Genomic DNA, 27168 nt, shown 5'->3' on the forward strand with positions numbered 1-27168 from the left:
AAAGGCAAGAGATGGACAATTTATTTTGATGCATCCTCTAACTTGAATGGATGGGGGGCAGGGGTCATTCTTGTACATCCTAATGGCTTGCATTATCTTTTTGCCATTAGCTTAGATTTTTCTAATACCAACAATACATGTGAATGGGTGGCTTGTTTGACAGCACTCTATCTGGCAAAAGATTCGGTTGGCCCTCTATTATAGTTGCCTTCAAGAAATGCTAAAGAGTTTCAAGACAATCATTTTCCTGATGCCTTGGTAGCTTGGAGTCAGCTACGAGGTTTTTAGAAAAAGATGAGGTTGAACTTATTGACTTACATAAGGATACTAAACCTGCATATAGGTGTGAAGTATAAACCCTTACAATTGATGAAGAAGAACTTGATGGGAAACCTTGGTTTTATGACAATAAGAACTTTTTAGAACATCAAGTTTTTCCAGAAAGGTCAAATACCAAGGATCAAAGAGCTCTGGCATGGTTGGTGATGTGTGCGTATGCTACACATTGTTTTTACTGTCTCATATATGGTTTTTATGATAAATTTTAATGGTTCTTGCCCTAATTGAGCTGAATTTTAGGAAAATAGGAGTTTGGAATAGTTTGGGGTTGATAAAGCAGGAAGACATGGTGATATTGCTGCAAAGAAGCACTTCGGCCTAGGAGAATAGAGGCACAGCCACATGTTATCGGGGAGACTCCAGGTGGCAATTACTTTTAGCAGAGTTCGAAGAGGAGTAGGACTCTAAAGCTGCAAGAAAGAGTATAAAAGAAAAAGAAAAGGAAGAAATTGGGGTTCGACTTCTTGTCACAAGAACAAAAGGAGAAGTGTTGGGAGAAAGATCACAAGGCTGCCGAAGGAGAATTGGAGAGGAGATCGAGATTTCATGCAAAAGTTTTAGGTTGTCTTCTTCTTTAATTCAACGATTTCGGTAACCTAGGTTCAACTAGGGTTTTCTTTTGTTTGAGTCTTTTATTCTTTCTACCATGCGAATCATGATTGATGTTATTTAAGTTTTGTGATCAATCTTTCAAGCTAATCCGATTGATAGTTATTCAGTTATTGGGATTTATTGATTAGGGTTTTCAATATTAAGAGTAATTTCGGCCGATTTGCTCTTATTTCTTGAGATTACTTATACTGCTTGAGAAAGGGTTTAGGTAATCGGACTAGCTGATCAAGGGAGCAAATTGAATGTATCTTATAGATAATTTACATGATTCGTTTGGCATTCATTCAGCAAGAACTGATATCATTCAATTTTCTTGTCTTTAATGCATCTACAGTAATTAAACTCTTGATAGAGATATAAGGGTTATTACTTGTAGATAGATTACCATGTGCTCGAAAGAGACTGTTCATAACAATAAGGAAATTGCCAACCCATAACTAAAATCAACTTCGGTTGGATAGTTTAATGTGATAATTAATGAACTGATTCTGCGATCAATTGAGTTTTCATGAATTGCTGTCTCCATTCAATTAGGGTGGTTTAATTCGAGAGCACCTAGGATAGTTAGCTAATTAGGAAATAATTCATTAATTTTTGGATTATCAGATAACATAAGGCAGATTAAGTACTAGTAGTTGTTGGATTAATCCTCATGGGAATGATACTTTACTCATCAGTATATCACTTGATCGGGTAGTGCACTTGCTAGTGTAGTTCTAAACGCATCAAGTTTTTGGCACCGTTGTCGGGGATTATCACAACAATATTAGGAATCATCTACTATTGTTAATCTGATTTGGTATAATATATCCATGTTGTGTGTGTTATAGTATCTTTACGACTTTGACTCGTTCAGTATATGACACGCAGTAGTGGGAAGGAGAGCATCATCTACGATCCGGAGATTAACCAAACTCTTCACCGTCACCTTAGAGCTTTGAAGCAAGGAAAGCTTGAAAGAAAGAAGAAGGCTGAGCAAAGGACCATGATGGACTATGCCAAGCCAACCCTCACCGAGGCAGCCTCGAGCATAGTGAGACCAGTTATAGTTGCCAACAACTTTGAGATCAAACCGGCAATCATCCAGATGATTCAGAACATGGTTCAGTTCTGTGGATTGGCTAATGAGGACCCCAACACTCACATCGCTAACTTCCTGGAGATATGTGACACATTCAAACACAACGGAGTTAGTGATGATGCTGTGAGACTCAGATTATTTCCTTTTTCTTTGAAGGACAAGGCTAAGACTTGGCTCAACTCTCTACCAGTTGGATCGATCTCAACTTGGGATGAAATGGCCAGCCGCTTCCAATCCAAGTATTTCCCTCCATCCAAGACTGCAAAGATGCAGAATGACATTACAACTTTCACTCAGCAGGACGGGGAATCATTATATAAGTCATGGGAGCGCTACAAGGAATTATTGAGGAAGGTCCCTCATCATGGACTTCCTGTTTTGCTCCAGCTTCAGACATTCTACAATGAATTGACTAAAGCAAACAAGACCATCATGGACGCTGTTACGGTCCCGCGCGTAGGATCCCATCACGGGTCGGTCCACGGTGCAAAAGCCCTACTTTCCCTTGCGCCTTCCCTTGCGTGCAGACTCTATTATGGAAACCGAATGGGTGATTTGTCCAAGAGACCACCCGAACTCTCCCTTGGGGTGATTTGCCGAAGAGACCACCCGAACTCTCCTCACTATTTTCTTGACTGGAAAACTGAATACTTTATTTCAATTCGTAGCTCCTTAAATAGGAGATTACAGAAGGGAATTCCTTGTTGGATTCGGCTAGGCTAGGGTAATCCAACTCAAACTAAAACTCCTAATTTCCTACTCAAACTAAAACTCATAACTCTTACTTAAGAAGATAAAATAAGATAAGGATAAGATAAGATAAGGGATAAGGATAAGGGATGAGGATAAGGGATAAGGTAGGCTAGCGGCGAGTTCTCTTGATGTGTCCAGATAAGGGTGGGCCCACCCCTATGAGCAATCGTGTAGGCCCCGCTCTGCTGTTGCTGCCGGGTGCGTGCATGCGGCTCATGGTGCCGCTGACGCACGGTGCGTGCTGCTGCCTATGACTGCCGCGCAGTGCGTGCGCGCGCCTCAGGGTGCCGCTGCCATGCATGCACGCGCCTCATGGTGCCGCTGTCGTGCGCTACCGGGCGTGTGCGCGGTGCGTGCTGCCGTGCAGTGCGTGTGGTGCACGCTGCTGCCTGGCGGTGCGTGCTGCACACCATGGTGCCGCTGTTGTGCGGTGCTGGGTGTGTGCACGGTGCATGCTGCCGTGCGGCGCTGCCAGGCAGTGCCTGCTGCTGTGCGGCCTGCTACCTATGACTGCGCCGCGGTGCGTCGCCGGATGGTGTGACCATAACATTACACCCCTCCCGGACTACGAACTTGTCCTCAAGCTCGTGTTCTGGATACATGGCTTGGGATTCTATGAATGGATCAAATGGCTGCACACAATTTCTCAGTCCACCAACAGTATGAACAACAGGGACTGCCCCGTCTCTTAGTGCATCACGCTGGATTATTTGATGCAGACCCCAGCCACCTTCTTTTGTTTCCCGCTCCCAGGCGTAGCCCTGACTTATAGTGACTACATGCTCTGCTGCACTCAAGCCAACCGCAAGGACATTGAAGTATTCTCTACCTCCTGGGTCATATAGTTTGAAGTAGTTTTGTGGAAGATCCACACAACAAAAATCGCGTACTGGACCACGGCCCCGGTGTGCTATGTTGTGGTTCACAGGAACGCACCGGGTATCCTTACAGAAAGGAACCTCAAGAGCAGCCTTACCGAAGGGACCCATGCGTTTTAGCATATCCTCTCAGCCTCCCCCATATATATTTTCCTCAATATTGCGAGACATAGGGTTGTCTATGAACACAAAATCCATGCCATCAGTATAAGCTTGAGAGTATGTCACCTCTATATCCTGCCCTTCCACCTTACATCTCTTGTGCACTCCTGTTTCTTGGTTTTCTACATAGTTACCATACTGTGGTGCTGCAACCATAACTCTAGGAGCGCCTTCTGCAGGTTCTACTATAATGTACGTGATATTGTCCCTGACCAAAGGGGGAGACTTTATAGTTTCATCCTCCGCGCGCTGGTCCTTGGGAGTAGCTGCGGCTGTAGGGGCAGCGATCTGTTGTTCGCTGAATGACTCTGCCCAGTCCGGACGATGACTGTTTGTGTTGGCGATTCCCACAGAACTCTTGTTGGAGAGGAATGCTTCCAGTAGGCGTCACATCTCCCAGACATCTTCCCTGACTTCATAAACCTCCATGCTGGTTTCAGCAAGTTCGTGTTCCAGTTCGTGGACCTTGGAAGACAGCTACTCCATATCGCCCATGACGTTTGGCTCTGATACCAATTTGTTACGGTCCCGCACGTAGGATCCCGTCCCAGGTCGGTCCACGGTGCGAAAGCCATGCTTTCCCTTGCGCTTTCCCTTGCGTGCAGACCCTATTGCGGAAACTGAATGGGTGATTTGTCCAAGAGACCACCCGAACTCTCCCTTGGGGTGATTTGTCCAAGAGACCACCCGAACTCTCCTCACTATTTTCTTGACTGGAAAACTGAATACTTTATTTCAATTTGTAACTCCTTAAATAGGAGATTACAGAAGGGAATTCCTTGTTGGATTCGGCAGGCTAGGGTAATCCAACTCAAACTAAAACTCCTAATTTCCTACTCAAACTAAAACTCATAACTCTTACTTAAGAAGATAAAATAAAATAAGGATAAAATAAGATAAGGGATAAGGATAAGGGATGAGGATAAGGGATGAGGTAGGCTGGCGGCGAGTTCTCTTGACGTGCCCAGATAAGGGTGGGCCCACCCCTATGAGCTGTTGTGTGGGCCCCGCTCTGCTACTGTTCCCGGGTGCGTGCGCGCGGCTCATGGTGCCGCTAACGCGCGGTGCGTGCTGCTGCCTATGACTGCCGCGCAGTGCGTGCGCGCGCCTCAGGGTGCCGCTACCGTGCGTGCGCGCGCCTCAGGGTGCCGCTGCCGTGCGTGCGCGCGCCTCATGGTGCCGCTGCCGTGCGGTACCGGGCGTGTGTGCGGTGCGTTCTGCCGTGCAGTGCGTGCAGTGCCTGCTGTTGCCTGGCGGTGCATGCTGCGCGCCATGGTGCCGCTGTCGTGCGGTGCTGGGCGTGTGCATGGTGCGTGCTGCCGTGCGGCGCTGCCAGGCAGTGCCTGCTGCTGTGCGTGCTGCTGCCTATGACTGCGCCGCGGTGCATCGCCGGATGGTGTGACCATAACAGACGCTGCAGCTGGAGGGTCCATTAACAACAAGACACTTGAGGTTGCTCATGCACTTATTGAAGAGATGGCTTCAAATAACTATCAGTGGCATTCCGAGAGATCCCAAGTTAGGAAGCAACCCGGTATCACAATGTAGACACTTATACAACATTGTCTGCACAAATCGTAGCCCTCATCAAGAAACTCAATGACATGCAGCTGACAGCCATGCAAGTTCAAGCAGTAGCTTGTGAATGGTGTGGGAGAGGTCACATCAGTATCAAATGCCAAGTTGGAAATCAATTCATGCAGACCCCTAAGCAAGTGGATTTCGTAGGGAATCTTCAAAGGCAGCAAGGTAACCACTATCCTCGTGCCTTTAACCCCGGATTGAGGAATCACCCCAATCTTTCATGGTCAAATCAAAATGTGGTGAAACCTCCTCCTCAAAATTTTGTTCAACCGGAGAAGAAATCTAATTTAGAGGAGCTGATGACTAAATTCATATCAAGTGGAGAAACAAGATTTCAAAATCAAGAGGCATCGATTAAGAATTTAAAGACTCAAGTGGGGCAATTAGTACAAATGATATCCGCTAGAGTCCAAGGTGCCTTGCCTAGCAATACGGAGGTGAATCCAAGAGAGCAAGTGAAAGCTATTACCTTGAGGATTGGTAAGGAGCTGCAAGAGGTGGAAAAGAAAACAAAAGAAGAAGGTAAGATGGATGCAACTCTAGAGACCAAAAAGAAGGAGGAAGAGCAGTCGGATTCAAGGAAGGAGACAAGCCAAAATCCACAAGTACCATTTCCCAATAGGCTTAAGTGACACAAAATGGAAAAGGAATTCGGTAAGTTTCTTGAAATTTTCAAAAGTTTACATATTAGCATTCCTTTTGCAGATGCCTTAGCCCAAATTCCACATTACGCAAAGTTCCTTAAGGAAATCTTAGTGAACAAAAGGAAATTGGGAGACATGGCTACAGTCGCATTGAATAAAGAATGCTCAGCAATCCTTCTCAATAAGCTGCCTCAAAAACTAAAAGATCGAGGGGGTTTTACTATTCCTTGCACTATAGGCAATTTAAAGATAAATAAGGTATTGTGTGATTTAGGAGCTAGTATAAATTTGATGCCCTATTTGATTTTTAAGAAATTAGGGTTGGGTGAACCCCAACCTACTAGAGTTGCATTGCAATTAGCTTACAGGTCTATCAAGCATCCTAGGGGAATTATAGAAGATGTGCTTGTTAAGGTTGATAAATTTATTTTTCCCATGAATTTCATATTATTAGACATGGAAGAGGATGCTGACGTCCCACTTATCCTAGGGCGACCCTTCCTAGCTACAGGAAAGGCAATGATTGATGTCCAACAAGGATAACTAAGCCTTAGGATTCAAGATGATGAAGTAATTTTTAAGATGTCTGATGCTATGAAACATGCACCATCTAGTGATGATTCATGTTATATGATAGATGTTATTGACTATGTGGTTGGTGGGTGTTTTCTAGTCAATAGGTCAGTCGATCCCCTTGAGTCATGCATACAAGAAGGAGAAGCCATAATTGGAGACGATGAAGAAATTCAGAGCATGTTAGCATACCTGAATGTTAATCTTCAGTTTCAAGGAAAGAGGTTCATCAAGTTGGAGAGCTTGGACAGACCCTCAATGCCGAAAAGCAAGACTTCAATTGAAGAGCCGCCCACCCCTGAGCTGAAACAACTCCCACCACATCTGGAGTATGCCTTCTTAGAAGCACCATCATCTCTACCAGTGATTATCTCATCAGCCTTGACTCCCTTGCAGAAGGAAAAATTGTTACAGGTGCTGCGGGAACACAAGACAACTCTAGCTTGGAAGATAGCAGACATCAAGGGTATCAATCCATCCATATGCACTCATAAAATCCTGATGGAGGATGGATGCAAGCCCACGGTTCAGCCCCAAAGACGCCTGAATCCGAACATGAAAGATGTGGTGAAGGCAAAGGTCATCAAGCTATTAGATGCATGTATTATCTACCCGATCTCAGACAACTCATGGGTAAGCCCTGTCCAAGTAGTACTGAAGAAAGGAGGCATGACTGTGGTGCCGAATGAGAAGAATGAACTCATACCGACTAGGATGGTTACCGGATGGCGAGTGTGCATCGATTACAGAAAACTAAATGACGCCACACACAATGATCGTTTTCCTCTACCCTTTATCGATCAGATGTTAGAGAGACTAGCTGGTCATGAGTTCTACTATTTTCTTGATGGATACTCAGGCTACAATCAAATTCCGATTTCACCCGAAGATCAAGAGAAGACCACCTTCACTTGTCCTTATGGCACATTTGCTTATAGGAGGATGTCATTCGGATTATGCAATGCTCCAGCAACATTTCAGAGGTGCATGATGGCTATATTTTCTGATATGGTGGAGAAGTTTATGGAGATTTTCATGGATGAATTTTTAGTCTTTGGTTCTTCCTTTGGTGCATGTCTACATAACTTGGAAAAAGTACTCAAGCATTGCAAGGAAACTCATCTAGTGCAAAATTGGGAAAAATGTCACTTCATGGTGCAAGAAAGTATTGTACTTAGACACAAGGTCTCACAAAAAGGGATCGAGGTTGATAGAGCTAAGGTGGAGACAATTGAGAAATTACCACCACCAACATCTATCCATTCCGTGAGAAGCTTCTTGGGGCACGCAGGATTCTATAGAAGGTTCATCAAGGATTTCTCCAAGATAGCTAAGCCTTTGACCAATCTATTACAAAAAAATGTGCCTTTCAATTTTACAAAGGAATGCCTAGAAGCATACAATATCTTGAAAGATAAGCTAACTAATGCACCGATCATAGTAGCACCGGATTGGACACTCCCTTTTGAGTTGATGTGCGATGCAAGTGATTCAGTAGTTAGAGTTGTTCTAGGACAAAGAGTGAATAGAAATTTCCAGCCAAAATACTATGCTAGCAAGACCTTGAATGGAGCTCAACAGAATTACACCACGACGAAAAAGGAGCAACTAGCAGTAATTTTTGCTTTTGATAAATTTTGCTCTTATCTAATCTTGTCCAAAGTTATTGTGTATACAGATCACTTAGAACTCAGACATCTACTTGCAAAGAAGAATGCAAAGCCAAGGCTGATTAGGTGGATCTTGTTGCTCCAAGAGTTCGATGTTGAAATTCGTGATAAAAAGGGCACCGAAAACCTTGCCGTAGACCATCTCTCCCGGTTAGAGGATTCAGATTTGGGAGGGAAGACCACGAGCATCCTCCGAGATGAATTTCCCGATGAGCAGCTCTACTCAATTCAGGTAGATACATCCCCTTGGTATGCTGATTTTGCCAACTTTCTCGTAGGAAACGTCCTCCCTCCTAATCTTTCATATCAGCAAAGGAAGAAATTCTTCTCTGATGTGAAACATTATTTGTGGGAGGACCCCTTTCTGTATAAGCTTTGTGCAGATCAGATCATTCGGAGATGTGTCCCCGACGAAGAGATCGAGTCAATGCTTTGATATTGCCATGATCGAGAAGCAAGAGGCCATTTTGGAGCCAACCACATAGCAGTCAAAGTGCTACAATCAGGTTTCTATTGGCCTACCTTATTCAATGATGCTCATAGGTATATGTCCGCATGTGACCAATGCCAAAGGAAAGGTAACATCTCTTGACACAATGAAATGCCTCTTACTAACATATTAATATGTGAAATCTTTGATTTATGGGGTAATGACTTCATGGGACCTTTCCTAAATTCTTTTGGAAATAAATACATCCTAGTTGTTGTCGACTATGTGTCCAAATGGGTGGAAGCCATGGCTTTACCCACAAATGACTCTAGGAGAGTAGTCAAATTCCGTAAAATGCTATTCACTCGATTCGGCACACCACGCGCCATAATTAGTGATAGGGGAACTCATTTTTGCAACAACCAATTTGAAAGGTTGATGCAAAAATATGGTGTCACGCATAAATTAGCAACCCCATATCACCCTCAAACCAGTGGCCAAGTCAAATTAGCTGATAGGGAATTAAAAAAAAAATTGGAGAAGACGGTAGACTCTTCAAGAAAAGACTAGTCTGTCAAGTTAGATGATGCATTGTTGGCATATAGAACTGCATACAAAACACCTATTGGCATGTCTCCATATAGGTTGGATTTTGGCAAACCATGTCATCTACCCGTTGAACTTGAGCATAAAGCATATTGGTTCATGAAGTTATTGAATTTTGATTTGCAGGCCGTAGGTGCACAGAGACGGATGCAACTCAATGAGATGGATGAAGCCAAACTTGTAGCTTATGAGAATGCCAAGATATATAAGGAACGAACCAAACAATGGCATGACAAGAATTTATTGAGGCGTGACTTTCAGGTAGGTGATAGCTATGATTATAACCCTAGCAAGTGCACTAGTTATCAAGTAGTATAAAAATATCGTTCCCACGGGGATTTAACAAAATAAGTATTATAACTACAGTCTTCCCTAATTATTTGGACAATCGAAATTCAGATTTAAGAGTAAGAACTACTGAAAATAAAAATAGAAAAACAAAATAAAAGCAAAGGCAATCAATAACCGAATATGCAATGAGTGAAATCGCTAGGACCATTGGTCCACCTAACCATTCTAATGAATATTAATGGATGCGATTAACCAAGATCATTTGTCATTCCCATAAGCTGAAGTTTTTCCCAATTTTATTTAATATTCTTTCCCAAGATATATTAAACCTATTTCTATCAACTAACCCCTCGATCCCTCGACTAGAGTTCTCAATGATAGGAATGCATTAAGTGCAAGAAAAACTCATATATTCAAATGAATCATGTGTATATATCCCTATATACCATTCAATTCACACCATGAATTATGTGGTCGAATATATAAATTCCTCTCCCAATTCATTCATATAAACCGAATCAATTAAGAGATGGCCACTCCTAATCGCATTAAGCAAATAATTCATAGACTATATGGAAATCACGATCTTGGATAAATCATAATGATAAAAATATATTCATTATCATGGTTAGGCTTTCCACAGTCCTATCTAAAAACAAATAAGTTCATGATAAAGGAAATAAAGCAAACAAGAGGAAAGAAAGAACTCATGAATTCGCCCATGGTGCTGAGATCTCCACTTCTTCTTGTCGCCACCTCCTTCTAAAAGCTTTCTTGATTTGCTGATTTTCTTCTTAAAGTTTCATGATAATCTTCTTGATTCACTTCAGAGAGACTTCAGTAATTGATTAATTCAATTGTTGATTGATTGACCTCTGCCTTCTTCTTGATACCTCTCTAGTCCGCCCCCCATCCCTTTATATAGCTTAGAGGGGAGGGGGTGGTCTCCAACTCCTTCTTGAAGTTTATCTTTCAAAAATAGAAAGTCCTAATCTAATCCTACTCTTATCTCTTATCTAGTAATCTCAATCTCTTTATCTTTGTAGGATTACATCACAAATTTAAATCTGATAGGACTCTTCTCAGTTTATTGTTCTTGCATTCGTATTAGGCTTCCTCTACGAATTGGGCTGCTGCAAGGCTTCTCTACAAGTTGGGCTTCTGCTGCGAATTGGGCCATCCTACAAATTTGCCCTGACTACAGGCCCAGATTTGACCTCAATGCATGCTGAATCTATGAAATCCCAAAGCACGAAAGTTGTAGCTTTCTCTCTTCTATTTCTAGTGAGTCTTGAATCAGCCCAATCGGAGCTCGGATACGATAGTTAGGCCCAAATTACTGAATGGTGCCGAAACTGTGAAAAATCATCCGATTTGCCTTGCTTTTCTCTTAATGCCTTCTTTCATGCCCTGAACCAGAATACAAGAATAATGAGTCCAATTAAGTACTAATTCAGTATAAAGGACTGAATATTTGGAGATAAAAATATGATAATTTTTAGTCTCATGAGTAAGACAGCAAGTACTGTTATATAATTCACGCCTTCGGTTGTTCCCAGGTAATGAAATCGAGGTGGTAAGGACCTTTCACCATATCACAAATTTTTCCTCACGGAGCTGTAGAGGTAATGCACCCAACACAAGGCACATTTAAAGTCAACGGTCAGCGCCTCAAACCATATATAGTGGATGGAGCATTGCCTACCCCATTAACTGTATACCTAGATGATCATTGATCACACCGGAATGTCGAGCTTCAGACAAAAAACAAGTGCTTATTGGGAGGCAACCCAATGTCAATAAGTAGTTTCTTTTTTTCCGTATCAGTAGAGTTCTTTTTTTTATGATTTCTGGTTTTTACTTTCATTGATTACTCCCTTTTTCACTTTAAGGATAAAAAAAAACTCCTAGTTGCCGTTAATTCTCTGCTCCTAGTTCTTTTTGATCCTTAGCAGCTAGATGGTCCATGACAAAGGAGCCCCTTCATATTTCCGAAAGTTGTTCAGGGAAGTTCTCTGAATTCCCTTATATTCTTGAGTTCCTTCTTTCTACACTGCTATAAACCATCTTCGTGCTTTATCAATATGAACATTGAAGACAATGTTCATAATAAGTGTGGGGGAGGCTATAGTTATGCACCTGCATACATAGACGCATTGATAGGCCGCATAAACTGGTAAGCTCCTCGAAATTAATTGTTGTCTATAAAGTGAATTCACAAGAAAGAATATGATGAAGTTTGAGGAAAATTACTCGTAAGTGTTATAATTTGTTTCTATGACTTATTCAATTTTATCATAATATATGAGGATTAGTAAGTCGAATAGGATTTTCATCATGACCAACACTAATTCTATTTGTGTGTATAGTTGTACTTGATTGAAGTTTTAATGAACACTCGAGCATTTGGTGAACATCATGATCTGTCAATGCATGAATAAATTTTGGCAGTTGAGAAAAAGAGGACAAAGTCCGAACTACTCCGCTGTCATGAATTGAATAGTAAAACTAGCGGTTCATGATATGAGTTCAGTGCCAACTCCGTTGTTTCAAGTCATATAGTAAAACTAGCAACTTGGAATATGAGTAATGTTCTATCTGCCTCTAGCCTATGACCCTTGTGAGATGGAGCATAAAATGCACTCACAGTGAAAAAAAACAAAAATAAAAAATATATATATAATAATAAATTTTCACGATGGCAGCTGAGGTTCAAGGGGGAAAAATGTAGTTGGATATTCAAGTTAGTGCATTGACAGGAGTTAAGATCAAACTCGATGTGATGGTTAGTCATGGCGGTCAAGGAGCTACTATATACTGAATGGAATTGAGTGCTGGAGCATGAACAATCTCATGTTCTTCTCTTCCTTCGTTCTTGTGTATGTGGTAAGAGTGGCTTGTCATGGGGATGAATTAGAATACTTGTGTATGATTTCCGATCACTTAACGCATTCTCATCCCAGAATTCATGTGATAGATAGGAGTAATTTGGGGGAATGGCCAGTTTATGATTATTATCTTTGCTTGAGGACAAGCAAAAGCTTAAGTGTGGGGGTATTTGATGTGTGTGTATGTTACACATTGTTTTTACTATCTCATATATAGTTTTTATGATAAATTTTAATGGTTCTTGCCCTAATTGAGCTGAATTTTAGGAAAATAGGAGTTTAGAACAGTTTGGGGTTGATAGAGCATGAAGACATGGTGATATTGCTGCAAAGAAGCACTTCAACCTAGGAGAATAGAGGCACAGCCGCATGTTATCTGGGAGGCTCCAGGAGGCGATTAATTTTAGCAGAGTTCAAAGAGGAGTAGGACTCTAAAGCTGCAAGAAATATTATAAAAGAAAAATAAAAGGAAGAAATTAGGGTTTGACTTCTTATCACAAGAACAAAGGGAGAAGTGCTGGGAGAAAGATCACAAGGCTGCCAAAGGAGAATTGGAGAGGAGATCGAGATTTCATGTAGAAATTTTAGGTTGTCTTCTTCTTTAATTCAATGATTTCGATAACATAGGTTCAACTAGGGTTTTCTTTTGTTTGAATCTTTTATTCTTTCTACCATGCGAATCATGATTGATGTTATTTAAGTTTTGTGATCAATCTTTCAAGCTAGTCCGATTGATAGTTATTCAGTTATTGGGATTTATTGATTAGGGTTTTCAATATTAAGAGTAATTTTGGCCGATTTGCTCTTATTTCTTGAGATTACTTATACTGCTTGAGAAAGGGTTTAGGTAATCGGACTAGCTGATCAAGGGAATGAATTGATTGTATCTTATAGATAATTTACATGATTCGTTTGGCATTCATTCAGCAAGAACTGATATCATTCGATTTTCTTATCTTTTAATGCATCTACAGTAATTAAACTCTTGATAGAGATATAAGGGTTATTACTTGTAGATAGATTGGCATGTGCTCGAAAGAGATTGTTCATAACAATAAGGAAATCGCCAACCCATAACTGAAATCAACTCCGGTTGGATAGTTTAATGAGATAATTAATGAACTGATTCTACGATCAATTGAGTTTTCGTGAATTAATGTCTCCATTCAGTTAGGGTGGTTTAATTCGAGAGCATCTAGGATAGTTAGCTAATTAGGAAATAATTCATTAATTTTCGGATTATCAGATAACATAAGGCAAATTAAGTACGAGTAGTTGTTGGATTAATCCTCGTGGGAACGATACTTTACTCATCAGTATATTACTTGATCAGCTAGTGCACTTGCTAGTGTAGTTCTAAACGTATCAATTAGGTAGCCAATTTATTCTATCTCAGGAGGTTTGTATAAAAAGTCCTCAGGACTATCACGGTTGAGGTGCCTAGATGAGATGGAGGTGCAAAAGAAATTAGAAGAGGTGCATAGCGGAATCTATGGACCCCACATGACTGGACACATGTTAGCTAAGAAAATCCTTCGAATGGGTTTCTTTTGGATAACAATGGATGAAGATTGCTGCAAACATGTCAGAAAGTGTCAGGCTTATTAAGTGTTCAGTAACAAGATTAATGCACCATCATTGGAATTGTATTGTTTCACATCTCCTTGGTCTTTTTTGTTTGGGGTATGGACATAATAGGCCCTCTTCAGCCTGCTGCCAACGGGCACAAGTCTGTATTGGTGGTTATTGAATATTTTACCAAATGGATAGAGGCAATGACCATCGCTCATCCCACAATGAAGAAAATGGTATAATTCATCTGCAATCATATCGTCGTCAGATACGGGGTCCTACATGAGATCATGTCTGATAATGGAAATAATTTTGTTGATAGAGAAATTAAAGAGTTGTGTGCCCAATTCAAGATCAAGCAGTTTCATTCTTCTCCATACCGCCCTCAAATGAATGGTGCAGTAGAAGCAACAAATAAGAACATAGAAAAAATTCTGAAGAAGATGTCCCCCACTCATAAGTCTTGGCAGGATATGCTCTCCTTTGCATTACTTGCATATAGAACTTCCATCCGTACCTCAACTGGGGCACCCCCTTACTCACAAGTATATCTTATGGAACCAGTGCTCCCCACAAAAATTAAGATACCTTCTTTAAGAATCTTGCTAGAAGTAGAAATCCCAAAAGTTGAATGGGCAAGAAAGTGATATGAGCAGTTGGCACTCTTGGATGAAGCTCGATTGACAGCCTTGACACATGTACAGGCCTATTAGAGGCGAATGGCATGCACTTTTAATAAGAAGGTCCATCCGCGCGATATACAACTTGGTGATCTGGTCCTTCATGGAACAATTCCAAATCAGCAAGACACTAGGGGCAAGTTCGCCCCTACATACGAAGGCCCATATATTGTAAAGAGGTGTTTGTCCGGAGGAGCCCTCATATTAAACCGAATGGATGATGAAGATCTCCCTAAGCCAGTTAACCTTGATCAAGTGAAAATATATTATGCTTGAACATGTGATTCTTATGTATATGCTATATACTCTTCCCTTCATATAGACCCATCTCGATGAGGAATGACTATAGTAAAACCCAGTCACAATGCTAAAGTGGAAACTCAAGAACTCCTCAAGATACCTTTTATCAGAATTTTGCACATGGGGAAATATGACCAATGGAATGAAAAAAGGAGAAAGAAAGGCAAAGCGAAGTAAAAGAGGGCACCAAAGAAGAAAGGCAAGTCGAGGAATTCAAGCGTGATTGGGCCAATCAGCCATCCTACCTCACTCCCTTCTCTTTACAAAGGGAGAATCCGTTGCCTATACTATTTTCCAATTTCGTCCTCCATGATCAAGGAGGCATATGGCATATACATTTGAAGGACATCAAAAGCATTCCTCACCCCTTTAGCGGTGAGGGGATGATAAGCTTAAGTTATTCATAAGAATTTGGGGTGTTTTTAGGCTTAATTGTTGAGATTCTATGGTTAATTTGGGTATTTATGAGTCAATTTAATGCATTCGGATGTTTTGTCACTTTTTAGGTAACTAACCATCAAAGATGAAAGTTCTGGGCCAATTTGGGTCAAGCTGATAAAGATCAGGGACTAAAGTGCAAAGCTCCACACCCAACTGCAGCCCAACCGAAACCTTATGGGAGAACAGCAGTTCGGCCCATCAGGGAGAACATCCCAACTGCAGTTCGGCCCACTAAGAATAGTAGCCTAGTCCACAGCCTAGGGGAGGCTCCAAAGGCGGCTAGCTTTAGAGAAGGAAAGGAGGTTGAAGAGAAAAGGTATAAAAAGAAAGGAAAAAGAAAGAATTAGGGTTCAGACCCTTGAAGAAAAAAAAACAGGAGAAGAAGAGAGGAGGAGAAGATCTTTTGGAGGAAGCACACTCAATTCGAAGAGAAGAAAAAAAAGGAAAACACAAGAAAACAAGGGCGGAGACAAGATTGAAGATTCTTGAGCCAAGATTGAGAGATCGGTTGCAAGATACTTTCTTTTTCTCTTGTAACATCATGTTTACTCTTGATATTGAGATGTTGCTTGTTCTTAATTACATCATGAGGGGCTAAGTTTCTATTGTTAGGGATTAATACCTGATCATGCATTGATTTTCATTCATTAATAAAATCGATGAGGTTCTTGTTATATTGTGTTATTTGTGCTTATTACTTATTATTGATTGATTACCAATGATTCGTTCTTTAATCAAGATTATTCATTGAGAGATGATAATTGAGGTGGAACTAATAACCCTTATTCGACCAATAATTAAGTAGAGATATCATTTGTTGGTAGGATTTCCTTGTAGGTGTATTAACAGCTTGTGTATATGCAAAGAGGATTTCGACTGAAAGAATGAGAATTCATTGATTGTAATTCCATTTAATTGAACATAGGTTTAGCTAATCGACTCTTGAGAAAGATCGACTAGTGCTTTTAGGAAACACCTTAGAATATAACAACACTCGTGAGATTTTATTGATATTGAATCTTGATGATCGTGATAGGATTAATCCCTAGCAACTTTGTTATTGATTTTGTTCAAATTACTGGTTTTTGTCATTTAATTTGCTAATTTAGTAGCGCTAGTTTAAATTCCTTAAATCGCAAACCCAAATTGATTATTGCTTTAAACAAGTTGAGAAGAAATTAGTAGGTGGCTAAATAATTCATTCCTTGTGGGAACGATTCTGCATTCCTTACTATATTACTTGCACGACTCCGTACTCTTGCGGATAGCGGTCAAGTTTTGGCATCACTACTGGGGAAAGAATTTTATTTAAGACCATAATTAATTTAGTTTCTCTTGATTTAAAGCGCAGTCCTTATTTTTGCTAACTTTGTTTGTTTGCATTCTTTCTTTAGGTAGTGTTTCGATGTATGCGAAGAACTCGAAGTTCACAACCCGAGCTTCTTCCTTTCAGACCTGAAATCGAGAAGTTTGTTAGAGAAAACAGGAAAGCTCAGCAAGGAAGGTTTTGAGAGATGGCGGAGGATAATGGAGGTAACCAAGCAGATCGACATGATAATGAGAGAACTCTTAGAGATTTTGCTATGCCTGGGTTGCATGGTGCACAACAGAGTATTGCAAGGCCAAACATTAATGCCAATAACTTTGAGATTAAGCCAGCTCTACTCCAAATGATCCAATCAAGGTGCAATTTTATGGCGTGGGCAATGAAGATCCTAATGCTCACATTGCAAATTTCTTGGAAATTTGTGATACCTTCAAATACAATGGAGTTTTCAAATGATGCTATAAGGCTTAGGCTTTTCTCTTTCACCTTGAAGGATAAAGCTAAAGTGTGGTTAAATTCTCTACCATCAAATTCCATAACCACATGCGCACAGCTAGCACAGGCTTTCTTGGCTAAGTATTTTCCCCCAGCTAAAACCGCAAAGATTATCAAAGACATCACTACTTTTCAGCAATTTGAGAATGAATCACTATACGAGGCTTGGGAAAGATTTAAGGATTTGCAGAGAAGCTGCCCTCACCATGGCTTACCTAAGGGACTTTTGATTCAGACTTTCTACAATGGAGCCACTCGCACTACTAGAGATACTATTGATGCTGCTGCAGGAGGTTCCTTGATGAGGAAAACTATAGATGTTGCTTTTAATCTTTTAGAGGAAATGGCAGCTAATAATTGTTTGTGGCCAGCCGAGCGGCTAAATCCACCTAGACAGGGAGGCAAATTAGAAGCGGACTCCATAGCATCCCTACAGGCTCAAATTTCAACTTTACTCAAGCAATTGGGCACCATGGTCGTGCAAGCCAACACCATCAACAATTCTATGCAACCAATCTGTGAGTATTGTAATGGTATATGTCATGTTAGTTCTGACCGTTGTGTTGAAAATTTTAATTTTGCAGGTGGAAATTTTATGGAGCAATGCAATTTTGTGGGGAATCAATTCCAAGGAAGGCAGGTCAACAACCCTTACTCCAACACATATAACCCAGGATGGAGAAATGACCCCAATTTTTCATAGAATAGCAATAACAACAATGCTGACAGTTCTAGTTTCCAAAACAACATGCCTAGACAGCAAGGACCACCAAGATTCCAGCCACATCCTCAGCAGGATAGATCAGCTTCTCTTGAAGCCAAGCTGGATAAATTTATGGACATGATGAGTAGCAAGATGAGCAGCCAGGATGAGGCCCAGAGAAGGATGGAAGCTAAATTTGATCAAATTGCAAAGAACCATTCGTATTCAATTCACAACTTGGAGGTGCAAATAAGCCAACTAGCCAATGTTGTTTCGACTAGGAACCAAGGTAATTTACCAAGCAACACTGAGACTAATCCAAGGGAGCAGCTCAAAGCAATTTCACTAAGGAGTGGGAAAGTGCTAGAGCCAAAGCAAGATGTGCAAAGTAAGAGGACAAGTACAGATGTTGAGAGTCCATCAACCAATGCTGAAATCTATGATGAAGAAACCAATGATAAGTCGGAGGAGAACCAAGGTGACAAGGGGAACCACTCTAATGCCCAACCTTCACCCCATGTCACACGAATCCCTTTTCCTCAAAGACTGAAGAAGTAGTAGACTGAACAACAATATTCCTTTTGCTGAGGCTCTTGCCCAAATGCCTCAATATGCTAAATTTTTGAAGGAGATCATCACTAATAAGAGGAGATGGGAAGATGACCAAACCGTTTCATTGACTAAAAAATGCAGTTCAATCATTACCAGCAAGATGCCTGCCAAATTGAAAGACCCAGGGAGTTTTACAATTCCATGTGTGGTTGGTAGCATTAAGTTTCCTAAGTGTTTGTGTGATTTAGGTGCTAGCATTAATTTGATGCCTTTGTCTATTTTTAGGAAACTTGGTCTTGGAGAAGTGAAACCTACCTTGATGACTTTGCAGCTGGCGGATCATTCCATCAAGAAACCTCATGGCATGGTTGAGGATGTACTTATGAAAGTGGACAAGTTCATAGTTTCTGTGGACTTTGTTGTGCTAAATTTTGAAGAGGATCGTGATTGCACCTTGATCCTTGGCAGACTGTTTCTAAACACAGGGAAAGCTTTGGTTGACGTGTATGAAGGGAAACTACCCCTTTGAATTGGTGATGACAAAGTGGAGTTTAACATGTCCAAGGCTATGAAGCATCCTATGGAGGAAGAACTTTGTATGAGAATTGATGTGATTGATTCATGTGTGAAAGAAGTATGTCAAGTTAGTGAGTTAGAACAAGACTTTGAAGATGATGCAGTGGATGGAAATGCTTGTGACACTGAACCTTTTGCTAAACCTGAATTACTAGTAAGAAGTGCTAACCCCACTCCTCCTTCTATTGAGCAGCCACCTAAGCTTGACTTGAAACTTTTACCATCACATTTGAGGTATGCATTCTTGTGAGATGATAATACCTTGGCACTTATTATCTCAAACAAGCTGTCGAATAAGGAACAAAAAGTGTTAGATGTGGTAAGGTGTAGGATTAAGGCTTTAGGTGGAAAATTTCTGACATAAATGGTATTAGCCCTTCTATTGTGATGCACAGGATTCACATGGAGGATGGATTTCATGCCACAGCTAAGAGGCAAAGAAGATTGAACCCGCACATGAAGGAAGTGGTGAAGAAAGAGATTGTTAAGCTTCTTGATGTAGGTATTATCTATGCTATTTCTGATAGTTCTTGGGTCAGTCTTGTTCAGTGTGTACCCAAGAAAAGTGGTATGACTATTGTGAAAAACGAAGATGGTGAGTTTATTTCTAAGCGGGTAGTTGATGGATGGCGTGTGTGTATTGACCAGATATTGAAAAGATCATTTTCCTCTTCCTTTTATTGACCAGATGTTGGAAAGAATTGCAGGTCATACCTATTATTACTTTCTAGATGGCTATTCTGGATATAACCAGATTTTCATTTTTCTAGAGGATCAAGAGAAAACCACTTTTACATGCCCATATGGAACTTTTGCTTATAGGTGAATTCCTTTCAGGTTGTGTAACGCACTAGCTACCTTTCAGAGGTGTATGATGGCCATTTTCTCTAACATGATTGAAGACATAATGGAGGTATTCATGGATGACTTTTCTGTTTCTGGTGATTCATTTGATCTGTGTTTGGCTAACCTTGACAGGGTTCTTAAAAGATGTGAGGAGACCAACCTTGTTCTAAACTGGGAGAAGTGCCACTTTATAGTGGAGGAAGGCATAGTTTTGGGTAACAAAGTTTCTAGCAAAGGTATCGAGGTTGACAGAGCTAAAACAAAGATCATTGAAAAGTTGCCACCTCCTACATCGGTAAAGGGAGTAAGAGGTTTTCTTGGCCATACTAGCTTTTATAGGCGATTTGTTAAGGATTTCTCATCTATTGCTAAACCTCTTACTAATTTGCTGATTAAAGATGTCCCTTTTGAGTTTGATGATGCATGTTTGAGTGATTTTCACAGGTTAAAATCAGCTTTAGTATCTGCACCAATCATCTCACCACCAGACTGGTCTTTGCCTTTTGAGATTATGTGTGATGCCAGTGATTAAGCTATTGGAGTTGTGCTAGGGCAAAGGAAGGATAAGAAGATGCATGGTGTGTACTACGCAAGTAGAACTTTGGCGGATGCCCAACTCAATTACACAACCACTGAGAAGCAGATGTTAGCAGTGGTGTTTGCAGTGGACAAATTCAGATCATATCTGCTTGGCTCTAAGGTAATAATTTATACTGACCATTCTGCTCTCAGGTACCTTTTTTCCAAGAAGGATGCAAAGCCACGACTCATTTGCTAGATTTTACTCCTTCAAGAATTTGATATTGAGATCGGAGATAAGAAAGGATTAGAGAATGTAGTAGCTGATCATTTGTCTAGGTTAGAGGGTGTTGAGAAGAGAGATGATGAGCCCGAGATCAATGAGAACTTCCCAGATGAAATCCTTCTAGCTATTCAACATTTAAGTGCACCCTGGTATGCAGATTTGGCAAATTATTTAGCTTGTGATATTTTGCCACCAGATTTTTCTTATCAGCAGAAAAAGCGGTTTCTGTCGGAAGTTAAGCATTACTTATGGGAGGATCCTTACCTTTACAAGATTTGTGGTGATAATATCATTAGGAGATGTGTGCCTGAGGAGGAGATGCTTGACATTCTTGCTCATTGCCATGACTCAGTATATGGTGGTCATTTTGGTGCAACAAAGACTGCTACTAAGGTTCCAGAGTGGTTTTTTTTGCCTACATTATTTCAGGACTCTAAAGGGTTTGTTGCTAGATGTGATCGCTGCTAGCGAGTAGGAAATATTTCCAAGAGAAATGAGATGCCATTGACTTCTATTCAGGAGATTGAACTTTTTGATGTGTGGGGAGTTGACTTCATGGGCTCTTTTCCATCCTCACATGGGAACCATTATATTTTGGTGGGAGTGGATTATGTCTCCAAGTGGGTTGAAGCGGTTGCATCCCCCACCAATGATGCTAGGGTAGTGATTAAGTTCTTGAAGAAGCTTTTCTTGAGGTTTGGAGTTCCTAGAGCTATCATTAGTGATGGGGGATCCCACTTTTGCAACAAACAGTTTGATTCTCTCCTCAAGAAATATAATGTCTATCATAGGGTTGCTACACCCTATCACCCCCAGACTAATGGGCAAGTCAAGGTATCTAATAGGGAACTTAAGAAGATTCTGGAGAAGACTGTTAATGGGTCAAGGAAAGACTGGGCTGCAAAACTTGATGATGCTTTATGGGCGTATCAGACTGCTTACAAAACCCCTATTGGTATGTCCCCTTATAGGTTTATTTATGGCAAGGCGTGTCACCTTCCTGTCGAGTTGGAACATCGGGCCTTTTGGGCAATTAAGGCACTGAACTTCGATATGAAGACTGCAGGTGAAAAGAGAATGTTACAACTTAATGAGTTAGATGAGATTAAACTGCAGGCATATGAGAATGCCAGGCTATACAAGGAGAAGACAAAGAGATGGCATGATGAGCATATTGTTCGGAAGGACTTCCAGGTAGGTAATTTAGTTTTGTTGTTTAACTCTCGTTTGAAATTGTTTCCAGGAAAGATGAAGTTGAGATGGAGTGGACCGTTCATAGTTACTCAAACATTTTCTCATGGTGTTCTTGAATTGGAAAACTCAAAAGGAGAGCGTTTTAAGGTGAATGGTCACCGTTGCAAGCCATACTTTCAGGGTGAAGTGCTTAGAGAAATTGAGATAGTGTCCCTTATTGAGCTTGTTTGATACTGCCATGCAGGGGAGTTTCCATTTCTGTTATTTATTTGTCATTAGGGACAATGCCATGCATAAGTGTGGGGGGGATTAGGTGTGATGTTTAATTAATTGCAGCAGTCTTTTCTTTTGAATTTCTTTGTTTTAGGCAAAATTTTTGTAGAAATTGTGTGAACTATGCTCGGTATTAATGGTGTTAATCTTTTTTAGAGTCAATGAAAGAATGCTACTCATGCTATTTCTAGGATGTATCAAGTTAAAAGAATTTAGGGTGAATTTACTAAGTTGTAATGTAAAGTGCATAAGTTTAGGAAGTCAATTTGGTGTGTATGATACTTTTGAGATGCGGATTAATGGATAGTTTGGCAGGGTAGCTGATGAATGAAATTACATTTACTCCTTTGAATGCTATTCATTGTAACTGTAATGGAAGTCAAATTATTAAATTCTGAGACATGAGTTAAGGTCAATTAAATTAAAATGTGTCTACTCCAATGTTTTTGGTTGCTTAGTAACCGGGAACCTTCATCACAAATGTCAATTTTTGTGTAAAACGGTGACTGAGAATAAGAGTATGCAAAGCATTCTAAGTATACTATATGTTGAGTAACCAGGTGCATTCGTTACCCACGTATGTATTTGTGTCAAAAGGCATATTAATAACTTAGGAAAGAATAAAATGCCCCACAAGCGGTGTGTTGAAAAGCTTAAGTGTGGGGGCGTCTTGTTAAAAAAAAAAGGGGGGTTGACCTTCATGATCTCATGTGTTTGTTGGTGACTCTATGCTATTTAGTTGCTAAAATCCATGGCATTTGAATTTGCATTTGTAATTTCATTTGTTGACAATCTAGTTTAGGTGCTTATTATGAAGTGTTTATAAAGTGTTCATATATTCATATTGATGTCTCGTGAATCTTTTGAATTTATATTGTGAGTTGATGATTTATCCTAGATTTAGTTGACTTGTGTGCCCTTAATTAAAACATGGGCAGTGCATTAGTGAGACTCTTGTGATTAACATAGTGAACCAAGCATAGTTGTGTTTAATTTGAATTTTTCTTGCAAAGATTTTGCTTGATTTGTGTCTTTGTTACTTGGGGACAAGTAACAATCCAAGTGTGGGGGAATTTGATAAGCTTAAGTTATTCATAAGAATTTGGGGTGTTTTTAGGCTTAATTATTGAGATTCTGTGGTTAATTTGGGTATTTATGAGTCAATTTAATGCATTCGGATGTTTTGTCACTTTTTCAGGTAACTAATCGTCAAAGATGAAAGTTCTAGGCCAATTTGGGACAAGCTGATAAAGATCAGGGACTAAAGTGCAAAACTCCACACCCAACTACAGCCCAACCAAAACCTTATGCGAGAACAGCAATTCGGCCCATCAAGAAGAACAGCCCAACTGCAGTTCGGCCCACTAAGAACAGCAGCCCAGTCCGCAGCCTAGGGGAGGCTCCAAAGGCGGCTAGCTTTAGAGAAGGAAGGGAGGCTGAAGAGAAAAGGTATAAAAAGAAAAGAAAAAGAAAGAATTAGGGTTCGGACCCTTAAAGAAAAAAAAAAAAAAAAGAGAAGAAGAGAGGAGGAGAAGATCATTTGGAGGAAGCACACTCAATTCGAAGAGAAGAAAAAAAAAGGAAAACACAAGAAAACAAGGATGGAGACAAGATTGAAGATTCTTGAGCCAAGATTGAGAGATCGGTTGCAAGATACTTTCTTTTTCTCTTGTAACTTCATGTTTACTCTTGATATTGGGATGTTGCTTGTTCTTAATTACATCATGAGGGGCTAAGTTTCTATTGTTAGGGATTAATACTTGATCATGCATTGATTTTCATTCATTAATAAAATCGATGAGGTTCTTGTTATATTGTGTTATTTGTGCTTATTACTTATCATTGATTAATCACCAATGATTCGTTCTTTAATCAAGATTATTCATTGAGAGATGATAATTGAGGTGGAACTAATAACCCTTATTCGACCAATAATTAGGTAGAGATATCATTTGTTGGTAGGATATCCTTGTAGGTGTATTAACAGATTGTGTTTATGCAAAGAGGATTTCGATTGAAAGAATGAGAATTCATTGATTGTAATCCCATTTAATTGAACATAGGTTTAGCTAATCGACTCTTGAGAAATCTCGACTAGTGCTTTTAGGAAACACCTTGGAATATAACAACCCTCGTGAGATTTTATTGTTATTGAATCTTGATGATCATGATAGGATTAATCCCTAGCAACTTTGTTATTGATTTTGTTCAAATTACTGGTTTTTGTCATTTAATTTCCTTAATCAGTAGCGCTAGTTTAAATTCCTTAAATCGCAAACCCAAATTGATTATTGCTTTAAACAAGTTGAGAAGAAATTAATAGGTGGCTAAATAATTCATTCCTCATGGGAACGATTCTGTATTCCTTACTATATTACTTGCACGACTTCGTACTCTTGCGGATAGCGGTCAGGAGAGTAGAGCGAGTGGAAAGAAATTACAAAATAAGGTGTGGCTTGAAAGGGTGAGGCGAAAACCTAAAAGGGTGCCTCAAGTAAAAGCATCAAGTCATGGCAAAATCCAATTTCACTAGCCCAGATGGAAACCAGAAGTGGCTCCATGGCGGAACAATTAGGTGACACCAAAACCTGGTGAAAGCCTCCACGTGGGGCACCAGGTGCAAAAGAGGGTAAAAAAAAGAGAAAGAAGCACCACGTCTGGATATCATGAGGGAAATGGTTGGTCAGCATGATCAAGACTTTTAAAGGTTCCTCAATACCTTGTTTCGGTTGAAAGTATAGGCATAGGAAAACTCGATTCATCTTGCTCTACCCAAGGAGTTTTTTTTTTTTTTTTTTGCAAAGTTGTCCATTTCTTTCAGATCAAATCATTCCCTTTCCATATTTGTTTCCACTCACTCTGGCATCATAAAGAGAGCCTGTGGTAAACTTGAGAGGTCTCCCGAGTATAAGCTAGCTCCTTCGAAACATGACATCAGAGTCAGTTGCACAAACATGTTATTTAGTCATGGGAAAGCCAGGTGTCCCAATGGTGTTTAGCAATTTAACCAATAGAAGAATCATGATTAGTTAAAAGAAAAAGGATTGGATCATTTTAATAACAACATATGTCAAAATAATAATAAAAATAATAATAATAATAATAATAATAACAAAATTAAGAGTGTTTCATGAAATGGTACTTTGCAAGTTTTTGAATCTTTTGCCCTACTTAGCCTAGGTTTCCTTCAATATGGATTTCATAGTCTCGAGTTTACCCATGATTTCGTAAGATTTTTACCTAGGAGGGGCAATTTTCTTGAAGAAATTATAGTTTTCACCGAATTTACCCTGATTCTATAAGGTTTTCACCTAGGAGAGGTAGTTTTCTAAATGAAACGCAGTTTTCATCGATTTCACCCTAATTCCGTAAGCTTTTTACTTAGGAAGGGAAGTTTTCTAGAAAAAATTGTAGTTTTAACTAAATTTACCCTGATTTTGTAAGGTTTTTACCTAGGAGAAACAGTTTTCTAAAAGAATCACAGTTTTCATCGAGTTCACCCTAATTTCGTAAGGTCTTTACCTAGGAAGGGTAGTTTTCTAAAAGAGTTGCAGTTTTCATTGAGTTTACCCTAATTGTGTAAGGTTTTTACCTAGGAGGGACAATTTTCTAAAAGAATCGTAGTTTTCATCGAGTTTACCCCGATTCCGTAAGGTCTTTACATAGGAGGGGCATTTTTCTAAAAGAATTGCAGTTTTCATCGAGTTTACCCTGATTCCGTAAGATTTTTACCTATGAAGGGCAATTTTTCTAAAAGAATCACAGCTTTTATTGAGTTTACCCTGATTCCGTAAGGTTTTTACCTAGGAGGGGTAGTTTTCTAGAAGAAATTATAGTTTTCACCAAATTTACCCTAATTCCATTAAGGTTTTTACCTAGGAGGGGCAGTTCTCTAAAAGTATCACAATTTTCATCGAGTTTACCCTAATTCTGTAAGGTATTTACCTAGGAGGGGTAATTTTCTAAAAGAATTACAATTTTCATCGAGTTTACCCTAATTCCATAAGGTTTTTACCTAGGTGAGGCAGTTTTCTAAAAGAATCACAATTTTTATCGAGTTTACCCTAATTCTATAAGATCTTTACCTAGGAAGAGTAGTTTTCTAAAAGAATTGCAGTTTTCATCGAGTTTACCCTGATTTCGTAAGGTTTTTAACTAGGAGGGGTAGTTTTCTAAAAGAATCGCAGTTTTCATCGAGTTTACCTTGATTCTGTAAGGTTTTCTACCTAGGAGGGGCTGCTTTCTAAAAGAAATTATAGTTTTCACTGAATTTACCCTGATTCCAGAAGGTTTTTACCTAGGAGGGGGTGTTTTCTAAAAGAATTGTAGTTTTCATGGAGTTTACCCTGATTCCATAAGGTTTTTACCTAGGAGGGGCAGTTTTCTAAAAGAATCATAGTTTTCATCGAGTGTACCCTGATTCTGTAAGGTTTTTACATAAGAGGGGTAGTTTTCTAGAAGAAATTGCAGTTTTCATCGAATTTACCCTGACTCCTTAAGATTTTTACCTAGGAGGGGCTGTTTTCTAAAAGAAATTATAGTTTTCACCAAATTTACCCTGATTCCAGAAGGTTTTTACCTAGGAGGGGGTGTTTTCTAAAAGAATTGTAGTTTTCATGGAGTTTACCCTAATTCCGTAAGGTTTTTACCTAGGAGGGGTAGTTTACTAAAAGAATCATAGTTTTCATCGAGTGTACCCTATTCTATAAGGTTTTTACCTAAGAGGGGCAGTTTTCTAGAAGAAATTGCAGTTTTCATCGAATTTACCCCGATTCCTTAAGATTTTTACCTAGAAGGGGTTGTTTTCCTAAAGAATCGTAGTTTTTATCGACTTTACCATGATTCCATAAGGTTTTACCTAGGAGGGGTTGTTTTCTAAAAGAATCACGGTTT

At 39.9% G+C, this 27168-nt stretch overlaps 2 non-coding genes across 2 annotated transcripts; both read right to left on the reverse strand.

Annotated features, from left to right (window-relative positions):
• Nucleotides 1–2297: 2297 nt before the first annotated feature.
• LOC148791688 (small nucleolar RNA R71) lies at nucleotides 2298–2404 on the reverse strand. The gene has a single exon (XR_016076875.1). It is a non-coding gene; the product is annotated as a small nucleolar RNA R71 (small nucleolar RNA).
• A 15028-nt stretch (nucleotides 2405–17432) lies between these two features.
• On the reverse strand, nucleotides 17433–17539 carry LOC148791689 (small nucleolar RNA R71). Its single transcript, XR_016076848.1, has one exon. It is a non-coding gene; the product is annotated as a small nucleolar RNA R71 (small nucleolar RNA).
• Between the last annotated feature and the right edge of the window lie 9629 nt (nucleotides 17540–27168).

This window comes from Nelumbo nucifera, chromosome 5, assembly GCF_055504915.1.
Source record: "Nelumbo nucifera cultivar China Antique chromosome 5, China Antique-T2T, whole genome shotgun sequence".
Classification (NCBI taxonomy): domain Eukaryota; kingdom Viridiplantae; phylum Streptophyta; class Magnoliopsida; order Proteales; family Nelumbonaceae; genus Nelumbo; species Nelumbo nucifera.